This window comes from Cynocephalus volans, chromosome 13, assembly GCF_027409185.1.
Source record: "Cynocephalus volans isolate mCynVol1 chromosome 13, mCynVol1.pri, whole genome shotgun sequence".
Classification (NCBI taxonomy): Eukaryota; Metazoa; Chordata; class Mammalia; order Dermoptera; family Cynocephalidae; genus Cynocephalus; species Cynocephalus volans.
The window spans coordinates 109,618,976-109,627,453 of NC_084472.1; the positions used below are offsets into that span (position 1 = coordinate 109,618,976).

General features: G+C 43.1%; 1 protein-coding gene across 6 annotated transcripts in view; it reads right to left on the reverse strand.

The window, feature by feature from the left end:
- Window positions 1–5,516, reverse strand: part of NSD3 (nuclear receptor binding SET domain protein 3) — a 97,118-nt gene extending 91,602 nt beyond the window's left edge. For all 6 annotated transcript variants that reach the window (XM_063076778.1, XM_063076777.1, XM_063076775.1 and 3 more), the window contains exon 1: window positions 5,066–5,516. The gene's annotated coding sequence lies outside the window, so the exon portion shown is untranslated. The remainder of the gene's footprint in view (window positions 1–5,065) is intronic.
- Between the last annotated feature and the right edge of the window lie 2,962 nt (window positions 5,517–8,478).

An 8,478-nucleotide genomic window follows, 5' to 3' on the forward strand; every position in this document is an offset into this window, starting at 1 on the left:
ACTAAATGCCTACTAAAGATTAGAAAGCTAAAAAAAAAAAAAAAAAAAAAAAATCACCCAGATATCCCTTTAGCAATAGCAATTAAATCTGATTACTCCACTTTTATATTTGCTCACCCCTCATGGTTATGAATTTTTCAAGTTCTTATGATTAAAAAAACTGGGATATCAGTATACTTTCAGCCCTAAAGCCCAACTACCACCAAGTCAAAACCTGCTAAGCCAGTGAGGCTGTCTCTGCTTTTCTTAAGGAGCTTATTACCCGGATGACAGTTACATGATGTTCACTATCTATTTGTTTATACTATACATTTAGATTTTATGTGCTTTTCTTTATATGTCATGTTTCATAACTTTAAAAAGGCTTTAAAATGCCTATTTTTTAAAGTTTTTGTTTTACACAAAGCTTTCTGAAAACTCCACAGCTGAGAGTTTAGATCATACAAGACTTGTTAGTCACAATACTGTCTTGGCGATGGCCAAAACGCCTCTAGCTAAGTCTCTATGCAATCTTCTTAATCTCAAATCAATCGGATAAACTAAATTTTGTTTTAACCACAAAATCCCAGGAAGCTACCTGTTTTTAAATTTAAAATACCCACCTATATATTCTAGTAAGTAGGTACAAGTATATAACTTACACCAAAATTTTAAAAAAGCATGTCTTATGGTAGAAAAAAAACTTTGTTATTTAATGTTTAATTACCTATAAAATAAGGATTAATACAAGCTATGAAGAAAAAGTCAAGACACACACATCCTTTTACAAAGTTTTTAGGCTGGCCAGTTATTTCAGTTGGTTGGAATGCAGCCTTTTAACACCAAGGTCATGGGTTCGGATGCCCATAGAGGCCAGCCACCAAAATAAATAAATAAATAAATAAATAAATAAATAAATAAATAAATAAATAAAAATAATATTTAAAAAGTAATCAGACTGAAATCTAAAAACCTTATTCTACTTAACATGGCAGTCTATTCAACCTAAGGAGTCCCTGAAGTCTCAATTTTCTGTCTTTACATTGAGTTAAATAACTCTTGCACTTTCCAACTTCACATTACAAAAAAAATTCAAGTTATTCCGTGGGAATTGCATGAAACATCTCAGAAGGTGCCATATAAATGTAAAGTATTATTAGATAATGTTTTCTCTTTCATTGTTACATACGGTTCAAATGAAAACTGTTTGAATATAAATATTTTTCATTTTCCTATTCACTTTCTCCTCAAAAATAGCCCTAGATCTAGATGGAAAAGGAAGCTTAGTAACAAAATATTAGAAGGGGGGGAAAAGAGTTATCAATGCAGATCAGTTAATGATGATAAAGATCCATACATAAAATTTTAAAATAAGCCAAGAATCCTTTTTTAAACAGCTTTTTCAAATTCAAAATCTTGCCAATAAGCAGATGTATTTTGGAGTAACAACACACACTCATCTGGTAAAAACTGAACTTTCCCTAAATTCACAAAATTTAAAATATGCCTTTTACCTTCCTTTCATGCCACACTGTGCAGGTACAACATACTGCAGAAATGTTGAAAGTATTTATTACATACTTACTTAGGTCAAAAGTAACAATGAAAACAAAACTGTAAGCTTTTTAAAAACTTACAGTTAAGTAGTCTGCAGTGGATTGAATTGTGTCTCCTAAAGTCTGCGTCCTGAAGCTTAATCCCACTGCAACTGCTCAGGGTGGGAAATCCTACTATGCTAATTGAGAGGTGGGGCCTTGAAGAGGTGATTAGATTGTGAGGACCATGCCATCTTAAATGGATTAATCCATTGATGGTTTAATGGTGGTCATGGGCCTGGGAGAGCCAGTGAGGAGGTTAGCTCCGTCGCAGCTTCTCCATTCTGCCATGTGAGACCCCTGCATCACTGTTATCACCCAAAGGCCTTCACCAGATGTGTTCCGTAGACTTTGGACTTCCTAGCCTCTGAAACTGTAAGTGGTAAATTTCATTTTGTCACAAATTACCCAGTTCCAGTTATTTTGTTATAAGCAACAGAAATGGACTCATAGTCTCAGTGCAACCAATTTCATAAATTTATCATTATTAATCTTTATAAAAAAGATTAGCCTACAGAAATAAAGCTCATCGTTCATTTAAAAACTCAAATGCTGGACATGTTTATAAAAAGGAATAAGTCATCTTAGTTGCTCTAAAAAAATAATAAACTCTGGTGGGGTTTTTTTTTTTTTTTTGCTTTTTTTAAAAGTAAAACTAAAAATAGCATTGCACTGAGAAACATATTTTATGCATACATACCAAATTCCAAATCTTTTTAAAGCTTTAATAATTTTAATTTCTTAAATATCTACAATAGACAAGACTATCTTTTTTTAAAAAAAGAACCCAATGAACGAGCATCCATGGTAAACCATTTTCTTCTTGATCAGTATAAAAGAGAGCATTTGTTAGTTTAAGGCTAAAAAAAAAAAAAGCTATCACAGGCAGCAGGTGGGCTATGAACATGATAATCAGAGCAAAATTTGGGTTTTAAGTGTTAAAGTAGCCTTCTTCATTATATGGATAACTGTACAATGAACCAAAATACTCATGACAGCTGGGCAGGGGACCCTGATCTTTACAGAATGCTGAATACATAAGAATACACTTTTTAAAATAGCAATTCAAGCTTACAACATGATTTTCTAAATTTTAATACACAATGATTGCTCATTTTCCTAAAAATGTGTGGCACTAATAGTTCATGTACATAATTTACCAATTAATTACAAATACATCAATTGAGTGGGAAATATAAAAATGAAATCTCCATAAAAATAAATTCCAGAAAACCATGCTGAATCGCTTTTTTGAAACTTTTCCTCACAGAATTTTAAAAAAATTCAGTCTGAATATTATCAAATCAAAATACTCCAAGCTGTACATCTGGCCTTTATTAAAAGCATTTTCATACAGTACCACTCTAACAAAACTCAATTAAATTTTTCCAACAAACCAAAACACATCCTATGTTTCTATATAATAAACTGAGAGGATGTTGCCATTAAGGTAGATTAAATCAATATGTAGTAGAACTGGTTTCATTCCGTCATATTACAATTTTAACAGGCCTTCCTGGTATTAGAAAACAGTTTCAATATTAATAGGATGAATTAAACTTAGGATTGCCCCAAGTACAATTATAAAACAAAAACAAAAGGCCACACACATTTAATCCTTTTCAATAAGAAAATAAGATAGGCTCCACTTAATACTAATTTATCCACTGTAAATTTGTCAGGACTTAAACCTTTAACATAGTAACTATGTCAAATCGCACAAGTAGTTACATTAGAATACATTAAAAAGTTACTGTAGCTTTCCTGAGTGATCTGAACTTCCCACCCCAAAAAACTGGCACCTCAATGAGGCTCTAAGAACTGCATGCCTACTTCATAGATCATTGCACTGTGCTGAACTGGCATTTGGAGACTGTACTGAGCTAGCTACATGAAAGCAAAGGGAAGAGATGGGGAAAAGAGAGTTTATAAAACAAAAGAAAACAATATTCTTAACACACCCATCTCCTATAAGAAGAGCTACCAGAAACACCAATAAAAAATACACACATTTCTAATTTTCCAACATTCAAAATACAGCAAGCAGATAATCTACCACAAGCAGATCTTCCTACCCCTTCCCACTCCCACACAGTGCTTTGCCAAGAACACAGGCCCAAGTAAAATAAGCGATGCAATTTCCTTGTTTACTTAAAGAATTGCAGAAAACATGTTGACTGCTTCTGAGGCTTCTGAAACAAATGAATGTTCGATATTTAAGACTTGTCACGATCATGTTTGAATTATGATAGTAGTAATGATTCCTTCAGCTAGTAAAAATCTAGTTTTAAATTGATAAAAAGAGTCAAATTTTACACTGCAGTTTATCAGCATGTCTCGTTTGCAACCAGAAGGAAGAGGGAAAAGAGAGGAAAAGCAGCAAAACACACAAGATGGAAAACATCATTACCTCTTCTGGTGGTTATGAATAATTTTAAATGACCTAAGATAAGGGCAAAGAGCTCATGAATAGAAAGAAAGGGGGTTAACAATCTGAACTGGCCCCTTCCAGATTCATATGATGTCGGAGAGGAAAAAGAATTTATTTACACTGCAGTGCCTGGCAGCAAACATGGCTGCCCCTGCCCCCTTTAAATCTGAATAGTCTTCACTCCCTCACCAAAACCATCAAATTATGGCCATGTCTCTCCCTGTCTCCCTACCAAAACACAAACACATCTCCTCCTCCCTCAAAACAGTAAAACCCATACCTCCCCATTTCACAACAATCACAACCCCAAACCACTAGCTTCTCTATTCTCTGGCCTTGAAAGGAAAGACACAGAGCACAAACAAATATAGGAACAAAAGGCTTTCCCTTCCTAATACTTTAGCCCCCATGCCCTTCTTTCCCTCCCACTCTGTGCTGATCGGTCGATCGTTCTCATCGCTTCCAACATTCAGTGAATTTCCTTACCTAACCCAGTCCTACGTCTTCCCGTTTCCTGCGTCTATTTCCTATCCTCCTATTGCATCCTGCCTTTATCATTTCTCAGCCCTTTTTCTAATCTATGCTTTCCTTCGCTTCCATTCCCTCCTTTCTCCCTTGATTCCCATAAGATGCCCTATTTCTCCATCAAATTCTACCCCCTTCCCCCAGATTCTTCTAGTTCCCACACTCCACCCCCAAACCTTCCTATTTGTAAGTCCACTTAGGTCCCTAATCTTCTCCAAATCTAACTCTTCTCCTTTCCCTGACCCTCCCCCGTTCCCATCTTTATCCCCGCCCCCATCCCACCTCTACTCCCAATTCCCTGCTCAACGCCGCTCCATCTCTGATCCCAATCCCAGCTCCCCTGCCCCACCCCCCAGTTCCCTCCACACCCCCCGCCTTGCCATCTGCTCCTCCTTCGAGACTCCCCTCCAACGCTTTCAGGCCACCCGGTTCTCCTCCCATTCCTGCTAGGGTATCTGTCCCTATCCGCTCGCTCCCCATCGCTGTGTCGTTCCCTCCTCGGCTCTTCCTTGCGATACACACACGCACACTTTACCTTCAGTTTGTTCCATTCTAACCCCCCGGCCGTGTCAGTACGATCACAGGAGAGACACGGAGGCCCGGAGTGGGGCTGGGGTGCGGGCAGCCGCCGGGACGGCGCGGGGAGGAGACGGAACCAAGCTAGGCCGCATGAAATCCCCGGGCTAGATTTTCTCCGCGCCGGACGCCTCTGCCATGGCGGCCGGCACCGAGGAGGGCCACGGCCGGGCCAGGCCGGGCGTGCTACGCGGAGGAGAGAGGCTGAGGGAAGTGGGATGGCAAAGAGAGGCGGAGAGACGGGGGTCGCCGCGCGGCCGTTGCTGCCCGAGAGGAGCCTGTGGCGGGCGGCCCGGCCAGGGCAGCAGAGTCCTCGGGGCTCGACTCGAAGTTCGCACGCCTCTCCGCGGCGACCTGTGCACGGTGCCCCTCGGCCTCCGCCTCGGCGCTGGCCGCCGCCGCCGCCGCCGCCGCCGCCGCCGCCGCCCGCGCCCGCCGCCCGCGCCCGCGCCCGCCGCCGCCGCGCACAAAGCCCCCCCACCTCGACTCTCGGGGCGCCGCCACCGCCGCCAAATCCTCGGCCCCTCATTGGCCGCTGGCCGCGGCGCCTGCCGGGAAATGCAGTCCCGGGCTTGGGGCGGAGGGGGCCGCGGGAGGAAGAGGCGAGTTAGCGGGGCGGAGAGGGGGGGCGGGAGAGAGAACCAGGAACGTGAGCGGCCGGGGGCGTCGAGACGAGAAGGGAGACCGCAGGCGATAAGGCGGGGGCAGGAAGGGATGGCGCGAAGGGGTAAAGCGCCAGCCAGCCGGGAGCCGGAGCAGGCGGGCTGAGGTAGACGGCGCTCGCGCGCGGTCTCTGCTGCTTATTAAGTGACAGCACGTATTCAATGCCGTGTGGTTCTCCTCAGATGGGTCCTGCTCACAGCTCTAGACGCCGGAAATCACCCACAAACAGGCACCCGGCGGAGAAGGCCGCGAGAGCGGGGCCGCGCGTGCGCCTGCTTGGCTGTGCTGTGTCCCACAGCTGTCAGAGAAGCGTTCCCGCTTTCGCGAGAGGCCGCCTCTGGAAAGCAGGGCAGCACCCGAAGACGGGGCGAGGGCGGGGGCGGGCCCCTGCACCACGGACGTGAGCGTCGGGGCCGGCTGCAGACACCCGAAGGCCGCGCTCTGGGAGCGCCGCGACCCCCGCCGGCCGGCGCCGAGCGCACCCGGCCCGCGGGGAACTGGGGAGCTGCGCGCCGGTCACGTGCCCGGGCGCTCGGTGGCCCCTGGCAGACCTTGGCCTCGGGGACCGTCGGGGCGCTTGTCCTAGACAGCTCGTGCAAGAATGACAGGACAACGAGAGAGGCCATTCTCGGTAATCCTCTAGCCCGTCCCATCCCAGGAAACGTGTGTGAAACAATGGGAGCTCCTAGGCGTGTGACGCCGTGAACTAGTTGTGCAGGAGTGGGCAGATCTGGTGATCTTCCCTGGACCGTGGTGATTCTCACCTTGAACGGTGGCGCGCAGAGACGTGAACTTACAAAGGAAACACGGGCTGCAAGCAGATGAGGAAACCAACACGGCTCTCCGTTCTGAGGAGAGTAAAGCATGTCGCTGCTGGACGTCGACAGGCGTTACAGTGCGGGACCTGTTTGGTACCGTTACAAGAAATTCCTGGTATCTTTAAATACCACTTAAACAGAAACGAAAAGATCCCTCCAGATCAGTTATTTTAGTAGTTACTAATTCTATATGTTTTTAATATAACCCTGTTAATAATACTAAGGATGATGCCAGAATTGAGTTCCCATTACTATTAATCATTAAATATTTTTAAACCTATGCTTTGTGTGGTACCAAAAGTTAATGGGATCAATAAAAGTACATTTTAAATTTGTTATTAATAGTCTTCTAAAAACAGATGGCCAAAGGGGGCCACCTGAGCCTAGTTTGATTCTTCCTCCTGGAAAGAGGGGTCAAATTAGTCTTTTCTTGTTTTTCTATGATCCTTTCTACCCCCATCCTTTTTTCACCTTCCTGTATCCTCCTTGCTTTGTTGGTAAACTGTTGCCTTGACCTGTCACCTGGATTTTCCCCTTGAGGAGAATCTGGTAAATTGTCCTGAGAGATTTTATTTTGGCCTGCTTCTAATAGCTATGCCGACAATAAGAGTTTAAAATTGAACTTATGTTGAGGCTGGGCAGTTGGCTTGGTTGTCTGGAAAGCAGCCTTATGACACCAGGATCACGGGTTCAGATCCCAGTACCAACCAGCTGCTAAATAAATAAAAATAAAAATTTTAAAAATCGAAGTTATGTGAAGTACAGATGCATAGTCTCTTCCTGCAAAACATTAGAAATAGTTAATATTTGATCTGGAGCCATATTTAGGGGAATGGCCATTAAAATAATAATTTACATTTTCACCATCCAACATCTTCTGAGGTTCAGAACATGCTTAATGTTCTCCATACCAAATGAGCAAACAGTTCATTCAGACAGCACTCTTACGCAATTCTCAAGGCCAGAGTTATGAAGGAAAATTGGGGCAGGGGTGTCTCCTCTAAAGATTATATACTAAAACTCCTTACATGATAAATCACTTATCCTGAAAGTCAAAGAAATTGCCAAGCCTGCTAACAGGAGAAGGTAGATACTACTTTGAAAAAATGGATTTCAGTTAAGAGTTCTCAACGCTTCCCTTATTAGAATAGGATTGCTGACATATGGCCGTGGTAGAGAACCTAGCTCATGTTTCAAACACTGGGCATGGAATTCTGGCTTATGAATACTTAATGATTTTCACTGTGCCTGGTTGTAAGTGAATACAATACATGAATATTTCCCAGTATAAAATGTCTCCCAGGGAAATGAGAGGAATATTTTTGCATCCTTTATAAGCTTTTCCAGAAAAATATGTACACATGGCAGTGCAATGATTAATTCATGAAATTAATTTGACAATCCTACCTACCTCTTAGAGCTCAAAATTTACCATCAGGAATTTTCAGGGAGGGAGAAGAGAGAAACCAAAGATCTGTAGATTTTAATTCTAACCCTAAGCCTAACCCTTTAGGTCGAAAGCTGGGCATCAGACGTGCAGAAAGGGACCTCTAGCGGCCAAACTCAAGAGTTTTGCCTGTTTAACGCTGTTGCTCCGTTTGGTTATTAGCTGAAAAATGCTTTGTGGATTAAAAGCGGTCTGCACTTTTTACTGAAATTTAACACCCGCCATCTTTCATTCTTGGAAATGCGCAGCCCAGATGAGTCGAAGCTGTCGTGAGCTCACATGTTAACAGAAGCATTCTCCATGGAAAGCCATTCCTTGCTGTCTGGGTCAGAGCCACGAAGATTTTTGTCTGCCTTCTAGAGCCAGATAAAACGATGAGAAGAGAGAGCTGAAGAACAAGAACATTTCTAGGTTTTTCACTTTCCCAAGATGGCTCAGTCACCC